The sequence below is a fragment of the Oryctolagus cuniculus genome, chromosome 15, assembly GCF_051225735.1.
Source record: "Oryctolagus cuniculus isolate XC-2025 breed Fujian yellow rabbit chromosome 15, ASM5122573v1, whole genome shotgun sequence".
In the NCBI taxonomy this organism is placed as follows: domain Eukaryota; kingdom Metazoa; phylum Chordata; class Mammalia; order Lagomorpha; family Leporidae; genus Oryctolagus; species Oryctolagus cuniculus.
Window position 1 is genome coordinate 96,480,759 of NC_142881.1, and position 19,777 is coordinate 96,500,535.

Below are 19,777 nucleotides of genomic sequence, written 5' to 3' on the forward strand. Positions count from 1 at the left end.
CCATAGCATCTGGTTTCAGAGTCAACACAAAGTCAGAAAATTAAACTGCCATGTACACAATAGCGAATCCATTCAAGAAACCAGCGCTGCTTGCTATGAGGCAAGTGGTAGGAGCAGGTCAGGAGTGGGGGCAGGGAGGCATCAGCACCCTGTCCTGCAGCACAGACATTGGCACCTGGGGAAATCTGGCAGAGCCTGGCAAGCTGAGGCACCCCAGCCTCCAGGACCTGCTGGGAAGCTGAGATAACATGGGCAGCCCCAAAGTCCTCGGGTCTAATCTCAGAGATGGACCCCATTGCTGATCTTGGTGCCTTCAGTTCCAGCATCTAAGGCAGCCCACAAGGTGGCCAATGGTCCAGGTGACTTCCTGTGTCCCCATGCCAAGCCACTTCCCAAAGCCAATGCACCACAAGAAGATACAAAGATAAAGTTATTTTAAAATGGGCAGTTTTGAGAACAGGTGCAAAGTCACAGCACCATTAAATCACAAACCGATTTAGGTTTGCTCACTGTTTCTCAGTCCTCCCCTTCCTCTCTGCTCCCATGACTGCATATTTTGCTGCTATTCTGATGGGGAAAAATGCAAAATGCCTGTTTTCTCTTTTGTGGTTTGAAGAGTTGTCTAGAGATGGACTTGGGATCAAATCCAAGGTTTTTTTTTTCTGTGGAGTGTTTTAGCCATTACATCTACGTGCTTGACTGTGAGCATCACTTTTCCAGGCCTTCCTGAGAGGGTGCAGTTTATTTTCACAAGTACTACTCAGATATTATCTTTCATCATAGAGCACAGCCACTGTTGGCACTCAGTTTATTTTCTTATTTGTAGACAATAAAATTCATTTGACCTGCCTTCTATATTTGATTTTTCCACTTAATATGTTTCAAATGATACATTTTCAGCATTTTGTCTGTTTTCCTCCTGTTACAAAGTTTACACTAGGACTGGAGGGCCAATCCATGGCAGTTACTCATAAAGCCTCTATTAGACTTCAATAACTGACTGATGTTTTCTGAATTTTTTTTGCCAAGTTGCAGTTTTTTCTCATCCTAACCCACAAGCCTTCCCATATGTATCACCACAGTGACACCTAGAAGTTTAACAAAATTTGCTTGAAAATGGGGTGTTTTCAGAATTGGTGACTAATGATGGTACCATTCAAACACAAAAGGGCTTGGGCTCTCTTTCTGTTTCTCTGACCATTTCAGTTACTCAAGTGTATATAAACCCTGACAGCTCATGTGAATGCAAATTCTGCCATTTAGGGTTAGAAGCTAAGTGTAGGGCTAGGTATAGGATGAGTGTTAGGGTTAGTATTAGGACTAGAATGAGAGCTAGGATTGGTGTTAAGGTTTAGATTGAGCATTATTATTAAGGCTATTGTTAGGGTTGGGGTTAGGGTAAGATTTAGAGCTAGGTTGACATTTACTGTCAGCACCCAAGGCTCTTGACCTAAGCTGCCTGGGCTATCAAGCTTTTTGAATCCACAAACTATTAGTATTTAGACAAGATCTACAGGTGAATTTGTAAAGAAATGTGATCTACACACAGTGAAATGTTATATACCCAATAAAAAGTGGGAAATCCTGTGAATGAACCTTGAGGACATTGTAATAATAAGCCAAAGAAAAATATGATTCAATTCCACCCATATAAAGTATTTAAAGCTGTCAAAATCCTAGAAAGTAGAAAGGTGCTTAAGGATGACAGGAGTGGTTTTCTCTTCAGTGGGAAAAGGTTTTGCTAGACAAGGGTTCCCAAGATGTGTTGTAGATTAATGTGTTTGCATTTTATGTCACTACTGAACTGTACTTGTAGAATGTTCAGGATAGTAAATTTAATATTATATGCCTGTGCCTCTGGGGTCTTTTCCAAGAGCTCTTTGTTTGTGCCAATGTTTTGCATGGTTTCTTCAATGCTCTGTAATAATTTAATGGTGTCAGGTGGTAGAATTATGTATTTAATCCATTTTGAGTGGATTTTAGTGAAAGGTGTCAGGAATGGGTCTTGCTTCATGCTTCTGCATGTGACAATCCAGTTTTCTTAGCACTATTTGTAGAAGGGACTGTCCTCGCTCCAGGGATTGTTTTTACCTCCTTTGTCAAAGATCAGTTGGTTGTAAATGCCTGATATCTGGCATTTCTGTTCTGATCCATTGGTCTATCCATCTGTTTTGTACCAGTACCAGGCTATTTTGAATATAACTTCCCTTTAGTATGTCTTGAAATCTGGCATTGTTTTGCCTCCACCTTTGTGTTTGTTGTGTAAGGTTGCTTTAGCTATCTGGGGTCTATCGTGTTTCCATATGCATTTCAGCATAATTTTTTCTGTATCTGAAAAGAATGTCCTTGGCATTGCATTGAGTCTGTACATTTCTTTCAGAACTGTGGACATTTCTATGATATTGATTCTGCCAGTCTGACATGAAAGATTGTTACATTTTGTGTATCTTCTTCTGTTTTTTTCTTTAGTGTTTTGTAATTTTCATCATAGAGCACTTTGAAATCCTTGGTTAAATTTATTCCGGGGATTTTGATTTCTTTGCAGCTATTGTGAATGAGATTGATCTTAGAAGTTCTCTCTCAGCTGTGGTATTGTCTGCATTTGCAAAGGATAATAATTTTTGTGTGTTGATTTTTATATACTGCTACTTTACCAAGCACATCTATGAGATCCAATAGACTCTTTTTTTAAAGAAAGCTTTTATTGAATGAATACAAATTTCATAGTACAGCTTTAAGAATATAGTGGTTCTTCCTCCCCATATCCGCCCTCCCATCCCACTGGCTACTCCCTCTCCCATCCCATTCTTCATTAAGATTCAGTATTAACTTTATATAAAGAAGACCTACTCTGTACAAAGTAAAGATTTAAACAATTTGTACACACATGCACACAGTATAGAGTACTGTTTGAAAACAAGTTTTGTAGTTAATTATCATAGTACAACTCATTAAAGACAGAGGTCCTGCATGGGGAGTAAGTGCACAGTGACTCCTGTTGTTGATTGAACAATTAACTCTTATTTATGGTGTCAATGATCACCTGAGTCTCTTGACATGAGCTGCAAAGGCTATGGAAGCCCCCTGAGTTCACCGACTCTGATCATATTTAGACAGGGCCATAATCAAAGTGGAAGTTCTCTCCTCCCTTAAGAGAAAAGTACATCCTTCCTTGATGGCCCCTTCTTTCCAATGGGATCTCACTCACAGAGATCCTTCACGTAGAACATTTTTTGCCACAATGTCTCTCCATGCCTGAAATGCTCTCATGGACTTTTGAGAAAGATCTGAATGCCTTAAGGGCTGATTCTGAGGTCAGAGTGTTGTTTAGGGTGTTTCTCATACTATGAGTCTGCTGTGTGGTCTGCTTCCCATGTTGGAACATCTCTCCTTTTTAATTCTATCTATTGTTATTACCAGACACTTGGTCTTATTTATTTGATCCCTTTGACACTTAACCCTATCTATATGATCAATTATACACTTAATATAATCACTGTAACACATAAGATGGCATTAAAACCATCCAGCTTAATGAGATTGAGAGTCTCATGGCAAGTTCTTAGGTTTACCCTTAGGGTAAATTCATGGGAATGTGCTCCAAACTGTACAGCTTGTATCTCTCTTATTTCCACCCTTATTTTTACTGGGATAAATTTTCCATTGAATTAATACACCTATGATTAATTCTAAGTAAAGAGTACAACCAGGCCGGTGCCGCGGCTCACTAGGCTAATCCTCGGCCTTGCGGCACTGGCACACCGGGTTCTAGTCCCGGTTGGGGCACCGGATTCTGTCCCTGTTGCCCCTCTACCAGGCCAGCTCTCTGCTGTGGCCAGGGAGTGCAGTGGAGGATGGCTCAAGTGCTTGGGCCCTGCACCCCATTGGAGACCAGGAGAAGCACCTGGCTCCTGCCTTTGGATCAGCGTGGTGCGCCAGCCACAGCACACCGGTCGCAGCGGCCACTGGAGGGTGAACCAATGGCAAAGGAAGACCTTTCTCTCTCTCTCTCTCTCCCTCACTGTCCACTCTGCCTGTCAAAAAAAAGAGTACAACCAATGGTATTATGTAGAAAAAAATGAGATAATAAGCTCTTCCTCAACATTCAAGACAAGGGCTGTTCAAGTCTTTGCTTCTCATAGTATCAGTTTTACTTCTACAGGTTTCCTTTTAGGTGCTCTGTTAGTTGTCACAGAATAGGGAGAACATGTGGTATTTGTCCCTTTGGGACTAGCTTATTTCACTAAGTATGATTTTTCCAGATTCATCCATTTTGTTGCAAATGACCCATCTTCCACTGATGGGTGACTAGGTTGTTAATTCCATGTATTAGCTATTGTGAATTGAGGTGCAATACACATGAAAGTGAAGATAACTCTTTTGATGGCTGATTTCATTTCCCTTGGGTAAATTCTAAGGAATGGGATGGCTGGGTCATATGGTAGGACTATATTCAAATTTCTGAAGTATCTCCAAACTGTCTTCTATAGTGATTTTACCAGTTTGCATTCCCACCAACAGTGGATTAGTGTATCTTTTTCCCCAAATCCTCATCATCATTTATTGTTTGTTTATTTCTGTATGAAAGCCATTCTAAATGGAGTGAGGTGAAGCCTCATTGTGGTTTTGATTTGCATTTCCCTGATAGCTAATGATCCTGAACCTTTTTTCATGTGTCTGTTGGTTATTTGGATTTCCTCTTTTGAAAAATGTCTGTTTAAGTCCTTGGCCCATCTCTTAACTGGGTTGATTGTTTCGTTGTTGTGGAGTTTCTTGATCTCTTAGATGCTGGTTATTAATCCTTTATCAGTTGAATAACTTGTAAATAATTTCTCCCATTCTGTTGGTTGCCTCTTCACTTTCTTGACCATTTCTTTTGCCATACAGAAACTTGTCAATTTGAAGTAATCCTGTTTGCTAATTTTGGCTTTGACTGCCTGTGCCTCCAGGGTCTTTTCCAAGAACTCTGCCTGGCCAATGTCTTGCAGGCTTTCCCCAATGTTCTCTGATAATTTGATGGCATCAGGCCATGGATTTATATCTTTAATCCCTGTTGAGTGGATTTTTGTGTAAGGTGTAAGGTAGGGGTCTAGCCTCATACTTCTGCATGTGGAAATCCACCATTTGTTGAAGAGGCTGTCCTTCCTCCAGGGATTGGTTAGCTCCTTTGTCAAATATAAGTTGGTTGTAGATGTTTGGATTGATTTCTAGTGTTCCATTGATCTGTCCATCTGTTTTTGTATGAGTACCAGGCTGTTTAGATTATAATTGTCTTGTATTATGTCTTAAAGTATGGTATTGTGATGCCTCCAACTTTGTTTTTGTTGTATAAGATTGTTTTAACTATTCAAAGTCTCCTGTGGATCCATATGAATTTAAGCATCATTTTTTCTAGATCTGAGAAGAGTGACATTGGTATTTTGATTGGTATCACATTGAATTTGTAAATTACTCTCTGAAGAATGGACATTTTGATGATATTGATTCTTCCAATCCATGAACATGGAAGATTATTCCATTTTTTTGTGTGTTCTTTTATTTCTTTAATGTTTTGTAATTCTCATTGTAGAGATCTTTGACATCCTTGGTTAAGTTTGTTACAAGGTATTTGACTTTTTTGTAGCTATTGTGAATGGGATTGACCTTAGAAGTTCTTCCTCAGCCATGGCATTGTCTGTGTATACACAGGCTATTGGCTTTTGTGTATTGATTTTATATCCTGCTACTTTATCAAACTCTTCTATGAGTTCCAGTAGCCTCTTAGTGGATTCTTTTGGGTCCTCTATATATAGAATCATGTCATCTGCAAATAAGGATAGTTTGACTTCCTCTTTCCCGAGTTGTATCCCTTTGATATCTTTTCTTGCCTTATGACTCTGGCTAAAACTTCCAGTACTATATTGAATAGCAATGGTGAGAGTGGGCATCCCTGACTGGTAGTGGATCTTAGTGGGAGTGCTTCCAACTTTTCCCCATTCAGTATGAGCTGGTCATGGGTTTGTTATGAACTGCCTTGATTGTGTTGAAGAATGTTCCTCTAAACCCAATTTGCTTGGATTTTTCATCATGAAAGGCTGTTGTATTTTGTCAAATGCTTTCTCTGCATCTATTGAAATAAGCATATGGTTTTTGTTCTTCAATTTGTTAATGTGATGTATCACATTGATTTGCAAATGTTGAACCATCCCTGCATACCAGGAGTGAATCACATTTGGTCCAGGTGAATGATATTTCTGTCATATTGTTGGATTCAATTGGCCAGAATTTTATTGAGAATTTTTGTGTCTATGTTCATCAGGGAAATTGGTCTGTAATTCTCTTTTCTGTTACATCTTTTTCAGCTTTAGCAATTAAGGTGATGCTGGTTTCATGGAAAGAATTTGGGAGGATTCTCTCCCTTTTAATTTATTAAATAATTTCAGAAGAATTGGTTAGCTCTTTGATAGAATTCAGCAGTGAATTTATCCAGTCCAGGGCTTTTCTTTGTTGGGAGGGTCTTTATTACTAATTCAATTTCTGTCTTTGTTATGTGTCTGTTTAGGTTTTCTATGTCTTCATGGCTCAATTTAAGTATGTTGTAAGTGTCCAAGAATTTATCTATTTCTTCTAGGATAAGATGAGTAAAAATAGAGGCATACTTGTGTGCCTCACAGTAGAAAATAAAGAAATTATATGTTTACATGTCTTTATATTTAAAAATGCAGTCAGAATGACAATACTTATTGCACATCTTGGAGTACCAATGGTATTTTTATGTTTTTCATATACAAAATAACCCTATGATATTCAGCTTTAAGATACTAGTATGCTTGTGAGAAAGTTAGAATTGGAGTCAATACAGAAGATAACCAATTTTTAAATTAAAATATTTTAATTCTAAAATAATTTAATCAAAATAAAGATGATGGAAGAGGGGCAGATGACATCAGGTAATAGTTCTGAAAATCTAGTTATATGGGAATAATCAGTTCTTAGCTTTCCCAGTACAGCAAAGTAACTATAGGTCACAATAATGCATTATATACTATATGAACAATTAGAGGGGAGGAGCTGATGAGCTTAAAAAAAAAAAACTATAAGGAAATGGAAACACTAATTACTTGATTGATCTACTTATACATGTTTTGAAATATTGGATTATACTCCATAAGTTTTACAAGTACCACATGTTAATACAAAAGACAAAATATTTGTTTTCTGGGATTAAAAAAAAGCTTTATAGAAATGATGTATATGTGGGGCCAGTGCTGTGATGTAGTGGGTAAAGCTGCTGTCTGCAGTGCTGGCATCCCATATGGGCACTGGTTTGAGTCCTGGCTGCTCCATTTCCAATCCAGCTCTCTGCTATGGCCTGGCAAAGCAGTAGAAGATGGCCCAAGTCTTTGGGCCCCTGTGCCCATGTGGGAGACCTGAAAGAAGCTTCTGGCTCCTGGTTTCAGATCAGCAGTTCTGGCCATTGTGGCCAATTGGGGAGTGAACCAGTGGATGGAAGACCTCTCTCTCTCTCTCTGCCTCTCCATCTCTCTCTGAGTAACTCTTTCAAGTAAAGAAATAAACCTTTAAAATAAAAGAAAATTGAGAGTCATCAATTAAACAAAACTTTTAAAAAATGGATGCATAATTAATGAATATTTATAACATTTATTTTTATTTACTTATGTTTAGTATGCATATTTTTGAGAAATACATGACATTTATATGTACAAGAGTGCATATATGTGAACACAAGCATCATTTTTACTGTAAGAGTTTAACACTAAGAGATTACCTGTCACTTCAGGATGGAATAAAATGTTTTCCCTGTACCTCTTTAAGAGAAAAACTTACCCTATATTGACAATATTTTAAATTGTTTAGGGGCGGGGTGGCAGGGTGGCACACTAGGTTAATCCTCTGCCTGTAGTGCTGGCACCCCATATGGGCACCAAGTTCTAGTCCCGGTTGCTCCTCTTCCAGTCCAGCTCTCTGCTGTGGCCCAGGAAGGCAGTGGAGGATGGCCCAAGTGCTTGGGCTCCTGCACCCACATGAGACCAGGAAGAAGGACCTAGTTCCTGGCTTCGGATTGGTGTAGGTCTGGCCATAGAGGCCATTTGGTGAGTGAACCATCAGAAGAAAGACCTTTCTCTCTCTCTGTCTCTCTACCTGTCTATAACTCTACTTGTCAAATAAATAAATAAATAAATAATCTTTAAAAAAATAGTTTAGGGGCATTTATTTTCATTTTATCAAAAATGTTCAACTGAAAATGTTAACTGAAAAGTGATCGCTGTTAAATATAAGAGTGGGAATAAGAGAGAGAAGAGATGTGCAATTTGGGACATGCTCAAGCTGACTTACCTCAAACGGTAGAGTTAGAAACATACCAGGGGATTCCAATTCAATCCTATCAAGGTGACATGTACCAATGCCATCTCACTAGTCCCAGTGATCAATTTCTGTTCACAATTGATCATAATGATAGGACTAAGAGCCAAAGGGATCACATAAACAAGAATAGTGTCTGCAAATACTAGCTGATAGAATCAAAAAGGGAGAGAATGATCCAACATGGGAAGTGAGATACACAGCAGACCCATAGAATGGCAGATGTCCTAAACAGCACTCTGGCCTCAGAATCAGCCCTTAAGGCATGTGGATCCAGCTGAAAAGCCCATGAGAGTATTTCAGGCATGGAAAGTCAAGACACTCTGGGAAAAAAAAAAAAAAAAGAAAAAAAAAAAAAAACACCTAAATGAAAGATTTCCACAAGTGAGATCCCAGTGGAAAGAATGGGTCATCAAAGAAGGAGGTACCTTTCTCTGAAGGGAGGAGAGAACTTCCACTTTGACCATGGCCTTGTCTAAATATGATCAGAGTCAGTGAACTCAGGGGGCTCCCATAGCCTTGGCAGCTCATGACAAGAGCCTAGGGTGATTACTGATGCTGTAAACAAGAGTGTCAATTTGTTAAGTCAACAACAGGAGTCGCTGTGCACTTACTCCTCATGTAGGATCTCTGTCCTTAATGTGCTGCACATTGTGATTTAATGCTATAACTAGTACTCAAATAGTATTTTTCACTTTAGGTTTCTGTGTGGGAGCAAACTGTTGAAATCTTTACTTAATGTATGCTAAACTGATCTTCTGTGTATAAAGAGCATCGAAAATGAATCTTGATGTGAATGGAAGGGGAGAGGGAGTGGGAAAAGGGAGGTTTGTGGGTGGGAGGGATGTTATGGGGGGGAAGCCATTGTAATCCATAAGCTGTACTTTGGAAATTTATATTCATTAAATAAAAGTTAATAAAATTGTTCAAAATATTTGCTGACATTTTCTATGAAATTATTTTTGAAACTAATGAAAGTATTTGAAATGCTTTTAACACATTAACTATCATATTAATGTCTGTTGTTAAGGTAAATGAATTTAATATAAATTCAAAAATAACACCTCTTTGTCATTTTTGTTTAAAAGAAAAATTGTCTTAGAGAATACCAGGGACTGACTTTTTAAGAAATAATTTTTACTTATTTATTTATACTTGGATTTTTTTTCAGGGATTTTTTTTTAACTTTTATTTAATGAATATAAATTTCCAAAGTACGGCTTATGGATTACAATGGCTTCCCCCCCATATCGTCTCTCCCACCCGCATCCCTCCCCTTTCCCACTCCCTCTCCCCTTCCATTCACATGAGGATTCATTTTCGATTCTCTTTATATACAGAAGGTCAGTTTAGCATACATTAAGTAAAGATTTCAACAGTTTGCTCCCACACAAACATAAAGTGAAAAATAATAGATGATTTTTTAAATGATGATGAAATCAGATCAGACCTATTGTCATGTTTAATCCCAGTGAGAGTCAAGTTGGGAATTGATAATTTCTTCTTTTTTTTTTTTTACAGAAGATCAGTTTAGTATACATTAAGTAAAGATTTCAACAGTTTGCACCCCCATAGAAACACAAAGCGAAATATACTGTTTGAGTACTCATTATAGCATTAAGTCTCAATGCACAGCACATTAAGGACAGAGATCCTACATGAGGAGTAAGTGCACAGTGACTCCTGTTGTTGACTTTACAAATTGACACTCCTGTTTATGGCATCAGTAATCTCCCTATGCACCAGTCATGAGTTTCCAAATCAGCTGCATATCAGTCATGCAGAAAGCCATACTTGGATTTTTAATGTTAGATCATTAAAATGTAGAAATAAATTTAATGTTGAGTCTAACATATTGACTTTTCATAAGATTTATATAGGTTTTTCTTTGGTTATTTAAGTTTTTCTCTATTGGACTATCAGATTGATATTGGTGGGGTTATGTTAATTTTGTTCACCACTATGTAACTTTAGTACTTACCATAACATCTGATGGAAATATAATGTTTGGTAATTTTAAACCTGCAAATGTCTTACATTGCACTTAATTAGTGGTTGGGTCACTCATGAATATTAACATTTTAAATCATGATTTTACATGTAAAATGGTTTAATGTGTTTTACATGTTAGATTTTTCAATTAAGGTTTTTATTTTAAAATACTGTCCCACTGCTGAAAATATTTGAGCCATTAGAGAGACAGATCAGATTAGAAAAAAAATTTCATTAGCATTTTCTACTTTCTAATGTTCTTTATCAAAGAAATGGTTCAAGAACTTGAACTTCATGGCTCCTACCTGGGCATATCAGTAACGGGAGACCAATCACACTATGCAAAGTAAACATAGATTAAAACATTTCATCTAAACCACTGGTTTCCAAGCAATGATGTTTGAAGACTTTGATAGTTCCTCAAGAACTGCATGCAGTGCAGGTGTGGTGAGGTCAAGCTATTACGGTTCTGAGAGCTCTCTTTGAATCAGTTGGTGTTATCTGCATGATCAATGAGAATTGGACATTGGGTTTTATTTTATACAAGTGTTTGGAGAAAATGAGCTTGAAAAAAATGATAAACAGTGAAATAAGGATGTAAATCAAAAAATAGATCTTGTAAATACTGACATTTTAAGTACATTTTGTTTTGTCTAAAAGAGTCTAGTGTTTAGTATCTGTAGGATATGTCACACTGGAAGAAATAGGGAAAACATCTTCATTTAGCCAACCAATTTAAAACATGTTTTTTTCTCACAATACTGACTCATCTAATGACTGAGGAATGTTCCCTTTTGAAAAATGATAAAGAAGTAATGTGGGGCCATCTAGCAGCCATTACTGGCACATATCACATGGCCCCCATGGCTGGAGGGGGTGTGGCATATCCTTCATGATGCCAGAGGCACTCCTTCTCGTAGAGCTGGATGGAGCTGCTGACTAACTGCTCGTGCTTCTTACTCAACCAGAAGATAGCATTTCTTCCCTAGAAACACCATTGTCTTTGGTGCCCTCTGACTTAGAGAAGACTGCCTGAATGTGATGCAGCTGCTTGAAGATCTCATGTGCCCAATTTGTTGCAATCTGTTTGATGATCCTCAAGTTTTGCCTTGCTCACATAACTTCTGCAAAAAGCGCCTGAAAGGTCTCATAGAGGGAACTGTGCAGAATTTATTGTGGAGACTATCATCATTCAAGTGTCCCTCCTGCCATAAGAAAATGTCAGCTACTGGAGTTAGCAGGCTGCAGGTTAATTACTCCCTGATGGGTATTGTGGAAAAGTAAAACAAGATCAAGATTTCTCCCAAGATGCCAGTGTACAAAGGACTCTTGGGGCAGTCCTCATTGTTTTCTGCCTGACTGATATGCAGCTGATTTGTGGGATCTGTGCTATTCCTGCTGACCACACCAAGTATGTCTTCTGATCTATTGAAGATGCCTATGCTCAGGAAAGGAATGCCTTTGATTTCCTCTTCCAGAGCTTTGAGACAACATGTAGGGGAGATGCTCTTTCTCACTTGGATGCCTGGGACACTAGCAAGAGAAAATACTCAGTTACTGACTAAAGATTAAGATGAAATTAAGAAATTTTTTGAGAAGTTGAAACACACATTGGATCAAAAGGATAATGAAATCCTATCTGACTTTGAGATCATGAAATTTGCAGTTCTGCAAGCTTATGACCCAGAGGTTAACCAACTCAACACCACCTTACAGGAACAATGATTGGCCTTTAACATGGCTGAGGCTTTCAAAGACTTGTCAGAACCCATGATATTTCTGCAACAGATGTAGGCGTTCTGGGAGAAAATCGAAGTCATCAAGGAAATCCCTTTACCTGCCTCTTAATTTTCCCAGAAGCCCTTTGATGAAGAACATTGACCAGTTAGTGTGAGAACATCAAATTAGTAGATGTGGATACTTTCTTTGCCTCAGGGCACTGTCACATTCATTAGCAAGATTCCCTGGCACTTTTATCAGTTATTTGCAGTAGTCTTTCTGCTTGACTTTCTCACTTTCTTCAGTCCCACTGCATCCCTAAAGTGATCTTTATTTGATGAATATGCAGGCAATTCACTCTGTCAGCCTATGTTCTTTGGGTGTGTGCACCTTATTAGCTGTGGTCTCACCAATCCTTATCCACACTAACACAGAAGGCCTCTATGGCAATCCTGACAGCCAGAACAAGTACAACGGCTTACTGAACTCCTGGAGAAAGATCGATCTGCAAGGGCAGTTCATGACATCAAAGCCACAGATGTCAGGTTAGATAAATAAGATTTAATGCAGAGGTACATTTTGATGGATGAGTTGTTACAAGACTTTATTTGGAAAGACAAGATTTTTGACTAAGTGATGTATGAAATTGAAGATGTGAAACACTAGAACTAGAGACCTTTGCACTTAAACTTAGAAAAATATCATTGATGCCTTAGGAACTGAAGTCCATAGACTTGAGAATGAACTAAAAAAATGAAATCCTGAAGTTCCATGTGTAAATCTGCAGATATTATAAAATGATACAATGAATCACTTTGGAAGCATGTTTGCCCAGCCACTCTGAAAAGCCATTTCCTACCCTTTCATGCTGACTACAGAGCCATTTAGAAGACATTATTTCTAAGAAGAAGAAAATATTCTGTGTGAAGAGCAATTGAAGAGTCCACAGAACCAGAACAACTTCCTAAATTCTATGAGACATTACAAGTTGGATTAATCTGAAAATCCCGTTTTTGTGATTCAGTATGAAACATTTTGGTATTTGAATTGCTTATAGTTTCTCATTTAACCTGTTAATGTGTGTTGTACCTTGAAATAATGATTTTTCTCTTTACATTGGTAAAACTAAGTGGCATCCCCAGGATTATGACTTTCAGTTTTGTTTCCACTGAAGTTTTCATTCCATCCAAATCTGCCCATCTGAATATGTTGGCTAAATCTCAGTATGTGATTTTTAAACAGTCCCTGTTTCAGCGTCGATCTTTCCTCATAAAATGTGTAAATTGTTACTGCATACCTTGTGACTTTGACCTGAGTCCTAACAGAAGCACTATCCTAACCTAATTATCCACATTGTTCATTCCAGAAATGACTTAGTTGCTGAACTGCATGAAGGTATTTTAGGACACTCTTTTAGTCCATAGTTGTTATACCTTTGTAAAATGTCTTCTTTATCTTTTTTTAATATTTCATTTAATTTTCCTTCTTTTATAATGCTACCTTGACTTTTACATTGTTGTAGTAACATTCCACTGAAGGGAAAGTTTTCCTCATCAGCTGGATGTATTAATAATTCCCAAATTATGGTTCCTAATTAAAAAAAGGCAGGATCAATACTTCTATAACAAGAACTTCTATTTCACTTTTCTCAAATGGTCACAGCCCAAGCACCATGACTCCCAAGAATAGAGTATCTTGTCTGATGAAAGAATAGAATGATTGCATTCTTTTACACAATAATTTCATTTTTAGGAATTTATTCTAAGGAAATAAAAGGAATAAACCACAAAGACATAATGGGCACATAGTGTTCCTCTCAGTGTTTCTTAAAATTGTAACCCATCAACAAATAAGCAGGAAAACAATAGGGGGAAAATTCAAATCTCTATCAGAAAAGAATATATAAGTTATTGTTGGAGCACCCAACAGGATTAGTCTACACATTGGATCCTACAGTCCAGTGTCAACAAGAGAAGTGATCTCTTAAAATCACCAAAGAAAGATCTCCATCCTTAAAATTCACTAATAGTCTCATTTATGTTTCTTATTTATTTATTGGAAAAAATAAATAGATTTCAATTAAAATAAAATATATACATCATACATTCATTTATTATGAACAATGTGTTTTTTTTTTTATTTGACAGGAAGAGTTATAGACAGTGAGAGAGAGAGAGACAGAGAGAAAGGTCTTCCTTCTGTTGGTTCACTCCCCAAATAGCTGCTACAGCCAGCGCTGCATCAGCCCGAAGCCAGGAGCCAGGTGCTCTTCCCAGTCTCCCATGCAGGTGCTGGAGCCCAAGCACTTGGGCCATCCTCCACTGCCCTCCCAGGTCATAGCAGAGAACTGGACTGGAAGAGGAGCAACCAAGACTAGAACCCGGTGTCCATATGGGATGCCGACACCGCAGGCAGAGGATTAGCCAAGTGAGCCACAGTGCTGGCACAACAATGTGTATTTTAAAAAATTAGATGGGAATGGGATTCAAAGGTAAGTTTATTTTGGTGCATTAAAATTTGAAATTCATGAATCTGGGTGATTTTTAAAAACTCATTGAAAATGTCTATAGACACATTATAATCTATATGGATATAAGTGTTTTTGAATCAAAATAATCTCTCAATGCATTTTACATGAATTCCTTGAATGGCCATTGTACATACTGTTTTGAAATTTATACACATTGTAGCCAGTGCCGCGGCTCACTAGGCTAATCCTCCGCCTAGCGGCGCCAGCACACCGGGTTCTAGTCCCAGTTGGGGTGCCGGATTCTGTCCCGGTTGCCCCTCTTCCAGGCCAGCTCTCTGCTGTGGCCAGGGAGTGCAGTGGAGGATGGCCCAGGTGCTTGGGCCCTGCACCCCATGGGAGACCAGGAGAAGTACCTGGCTCCTGGCTCCTGCCATCCCATCAGCGCGATTCACCAGCCGCAGTGCGCCGGCCAAGGCGGCCATTGGAGAGTGAACCAACGGCAAAGGAAGACCTTTCTCTCTGTCTCTCTCTCTCTCACTGTCCACTCTGCCTGTCAAAAAATAAAAAAAAATTAAAAAAAATAAATTTATACACATTGTAAAATGGTTTAATTAAGTGAATTACCATATACATCATAATGCTTATTTTAAAAGTTAAAATTCTTTAAATTTTTCTCAAAAATTTTGGAGAAAACATTTTTAAGTGTAGTCACATTTCACTTTCTTCTTCATATTCCAAATCTTTCCTCTTTTATCCATTCATTATACATCTATATTTTTCCCCTCATCAAAATCTTTAAATTTGCTTTTCACTTCTGCAGCTTAGATGCTCTTTTCCTAGTTTCCGCACTGAAAGTTACTCCCCATTGTTATGTTTTAAGATCATGTATTATCCATTAGTGAGGACTTTCAAACTCTTCTGGCTAAAGCAACCCTTGTCCTCTCCACTGGGACCTATCACATTATTTTATTTTTTATCCAGAGCACTTCAAATATTTAAACTATTTTACACAAAACTATAATTTATACCATTTTCTTCAAATATGCTCTATGAGGGCAGAATTTTGACATTCAGGCCACTCCAGAATGGCAAATTAATTAGTAGAAAAATACGGTATGTGAATCTCACTAGCATCAACACAAGTTGGTAATTAGCCAATAACCCCATAAAGAAAAAAAACTGACAATCAGAGCAGTTCTGTTTGCTATGAAAGATTGATTTAGAAGCAACAACTCAGATGTAGCCAGTAGTATATATAGAAATGTCTAACTTGGGCTGTCAGGGAAATTTTATCTGCTTCTCTAAAAGAAATCAAGATGTGATATATTTTAAGGGACCGTAGCCCTTTTGCAGACATGGAAAGGGTAGCTGATGGGCTGTGATTACCTGGGCACACAAGTGTAAAAAGGGGGTCTCCAATGGCTGAAGCACTAATTTACCAGTCAGTACATGTGGGTTTCAGAACTGGAGACACACAGCCTGTGATGGAAACAGGTTGGGAACACATGAAGGAATAAAGAGGATGCAGTAAGCTAGTGCTTAGAGATAGTTTATAACCTTAAATGCTTATGTTAGAATAAAACACTGAAAATCAATCAATACAGCTCCCTTGTTAATTATAAACAAAAAAATCAGAGTATTGAAGAAAAGGAAGAAAAAAGAATAGCAGACATGTATGAAATGCTATACAATGTACCACAAATAAACAAGGACACAATAACTTTTTTTAAGAAAAATATTAACAAAGTTAACCATTAGGAAAAAACAATTAAGGAACCAATGGGGAAAGTAACACAAATAACCAGTTTAGGAATTAAAACAGTATCATTCTTTTGTAGAGATTATAGCTTTGACCAAGATACTAGAGAAAGATATGAAATTCTTAGGAGTAAAATTTGACTACAGAGATCAATATCCACCCTATTTTGAAAATCAGGTTTCCAAAAAACAAATATAACATAAAATCAAAAAACTCCTATATAACCCAAGTAATTGAATCACATTTTGAAAACTCCAGAAAGTCACACAATGACAATTTCAGGTCCAGAATTAGAGAATACTTCAAAATTTTACAGAAGAAAAAACAAATTTACGTTTCAAAGACCTGCCCAAAGTGAAAATAAGCAAAGCTGTTTTTTAGTTTCTTTTGGAAAACCACCATTACAGTGAGGATGGTGCAAGCAGGCCAAGACTTGAAATTAAAAAAGGGGGCTGGCACTGTGGCACAGCAGGTTAAAACCCTGGACTGAAGTGCCAGCTTCCTATATGGATGCCGGTTCTAATCCTGGCTGCTCCTCTTCCAATCTTGCTCTCTGCTATGGCCTGGGAAAAGCAGTAGAAGATGGCCCAAGTCCTTGGGCCCTTGCGCCCATGTGGTAGACCCAGAAGAAGCTCCTGGCTCCTGGCTTTGCATTGGTGCAGCTCTGCCTGTTGCAGCCATCTGGGGTGGATGGAAGACCTCTCTCTCTCTGTCTCTACCTCTCTCTGTAACTCTGTCTTTCACATACATAAAATAAACCTTAAAAAAAAAGACATTAAAAAATAAAGTTTTGGATCAAGACTTGAAATAAAAATTGTTTTATTAAAAGCATCTCTTTTATAAACAGAGCTACTAGTATCCTCAGAAAAGTATTAATGTAATAAATGAAATCATCTAAGAAAATATATCAATAGGAAGCAGGGACATAATGAAAAATGCAAGGGTGGTTAACATTCCCAGACAGGCCTTCCAGGCAGGTAAAAATCACAGGAAGAAAATCCCATGGTCATTTAGATTCCGTGTTGGAAAGCATTTAGTAAAGTGCAGCAGCTAGGAAAGAGAAAACTGCTAGCAGAGCAACAACAAAAAAGCCAGTGACTTCTTTACTGTGACTGAGAGTGAAATGAACCTACAGCAAACGATGCAAATAATAAAGGGTCATTGAAAGCTTTTTTCCTTACAGTAAGCCTAGGCCATGATTCCTGCACTCTCTCTCAGACTTTCTACTACAGGTGTAATAAAGGAAATAAAACAGCAAAAAGTAATTACATGGTATAAAGATCAATTTCTAAGTCATAAAATGTGAATATACTGGGTGATGCTTATATATGGAGATAATCCATGAAAATCTAAAAACTGATAAATGAGATTACTGGAAGGATTATACATACGTGTGTGTGTGTGTTTTACTATTTACTAAGTACTAGCAAGAAACAGAAAATAATAATAAAGGACAACAGGCAGACTAAAAAAAAAAAAACAAGTTAAATTGGAGAAGGATTCAATTTTGTGATATCCTTAAATATTCTTTAAATCAATACTTTAAAAACTACAGATGATTCAACAGAAAAAAAGTGTCACATAGATTATGAAAAGAAAGGCTCTGAAGCCAATAAACAGCCATTAAATGGTAACTGACCTGAGTTAGTTTACTGCAAGCTCCAGGTAGGATCCTCTCAGGAAGATGCAGGTGGGAGCCCAGCAGTGAGCAGGACCAGAGAGGAGAAAAAATCCCACCGCTCGCTGCAGGGAGGGTGGCGCACAAGAGAACAAATTTCAGAAATGAACCCAAGACTTCTTGCTTCTGCCTCCAGCAAGACCTGGAATTATGCAGCAGCGTTATGGAGACGCTGATTGGCTGCATCTTTTATGACGTGTGCATCCTCACAGCTAGGCAAGCTGTCCAATCAGGTGTGGTAGCATAAACGCTACAGAATCCCGCGGAATCTTGACGTCATAGTAGTCAACCAGTTCCGTGGTGGAGAGGCCCTAGGAGGGGCTCCAACACTCAGAACTCTGAATGTAGCCCACGTCCATTGTTCTCGTACCTCCTTCCATCGCAGGAAGCTGCTCACTTGGACCTCGGGACGTGGTGTGTGGGGCTGAGCTTGAGGAGAGGGGAAGGCAGGGTGGGGAAGTTGTCAGAAAAGGCTGGCAGGATGTGGGCTTCCCAGAGGTTGTGGCTGGAGCCTGTAGGCCCCCTCTCATTGCTGATACACCCCTCCACTCAGCCCCTTCTGGTCTGCAGTACGGGGGCTGGAATGGCACCCGGGACCCCGGCGTCCTGTTCCTTTCCTGCTCACAGCCCAGGGGCCATCCCTGGGCAGCTGTTGGTGGCATCCCCTTGTCTTCCCCGATTGTGCAGTGGGGACAGGATGGTCATTATGGAGCATATGGGTTGTGTGCTGGGTTCCTGCAGCGAAGCGCTGTCACTTATGGGATCCTCAGTTCCTCCCTTCTCCCCGGGGTGACCGGATTCCCCAAGTTTTCTGAATAGTTCAGAAGCTGTCTCAGCTCATGGCCCCTGACTTCTCAGCGTAGCTCTTTCTGGGAGTCTGACCACATTTTCTGTTGGTAACAACAGTGTCACAGACCAGGTAAGCTAATGAAACAGTTTTATTTTGATCAGGGCTTTGGTCGAGGTTTTAGAGGGGACAAGAGGACACTGTATTTTGGTCTTGGATGTCATCTAAGCCTTTACATGTTCCTTTTACAGGCTGTCATCTGTCTCTGAACTTTCAAATAAGAACTTTTAGCTAGTCACATTTATCAATGTTTTTAAAACTGCTTCTGTTCCATGACAGCCTTCCCAACCCCAAAGATATAAACCTAGTTTTTTGAGTTTTAATTTTTATTTTGATGTAGGGTGATTGTTTTCAAAGTTATTGGAGTATAATTGACAAACAAAATTTGTATATATTCAAGTCCTGCAACTTGATGTTTTGATATGTGAAGAGACTTTTTAAAATTTTATGGAAATTTCACTGTTTAATCCTGTTTTTCACAAACCTTTTGGAGTTCCCTTGTACATATACATTCTGAAATGATTAGGACAATCAAACTAATATATCCGTCACCTTACATAGTTTTTTTTTTTTTTCCGACAGGCAGAGTGGACAGTGAGAGAGAGAGAGACAGAGAGAAAGGTCTTCCTTTTGCCATTGGTTCACTCTCCAATGGCCGCTATGGCCAGTGCACTGCGCTGATCCAATGGCAGGAGCCAGGTACTTCTCCTGGTCTCCCATGGGGTGCAGGGCCCAAGCACTTGGGCCATCCTCCACTGCACTCCCTGGCCATAGCAGAGAGCTGGCCTGAAAGAGAAGCAACCGGGACAGAATCTGGCGCCCTGACTGGGACTAGAACCAGGTGTGCCGGCACCAATAGGTGGAGGATTAGCCTGTTGAGCTGTGGCACCAGCCACCTTACATAGTTTTTAAAAGAAAACCTAATGCCTTAACAAGTTGTGAGTATCT

At 38.7% G+C, this 19,777-nt stretch overlaps 1 pseudogene; it reads left to right on the forward strand.

The window, feature by feature from the left end:
* The first annotated feature begins 11,397 nt into the window (after nt 1-11,397).
* On the forward strand, nt 11,398-12,402 carry LOC149122210 (E3 ubiquitin-protein ligase TRIM13-like; annotated as a pseudogene).
* The last annotated feature ends 7,375 nt before the right edge of the window (nt 12,403-19,777 follow it).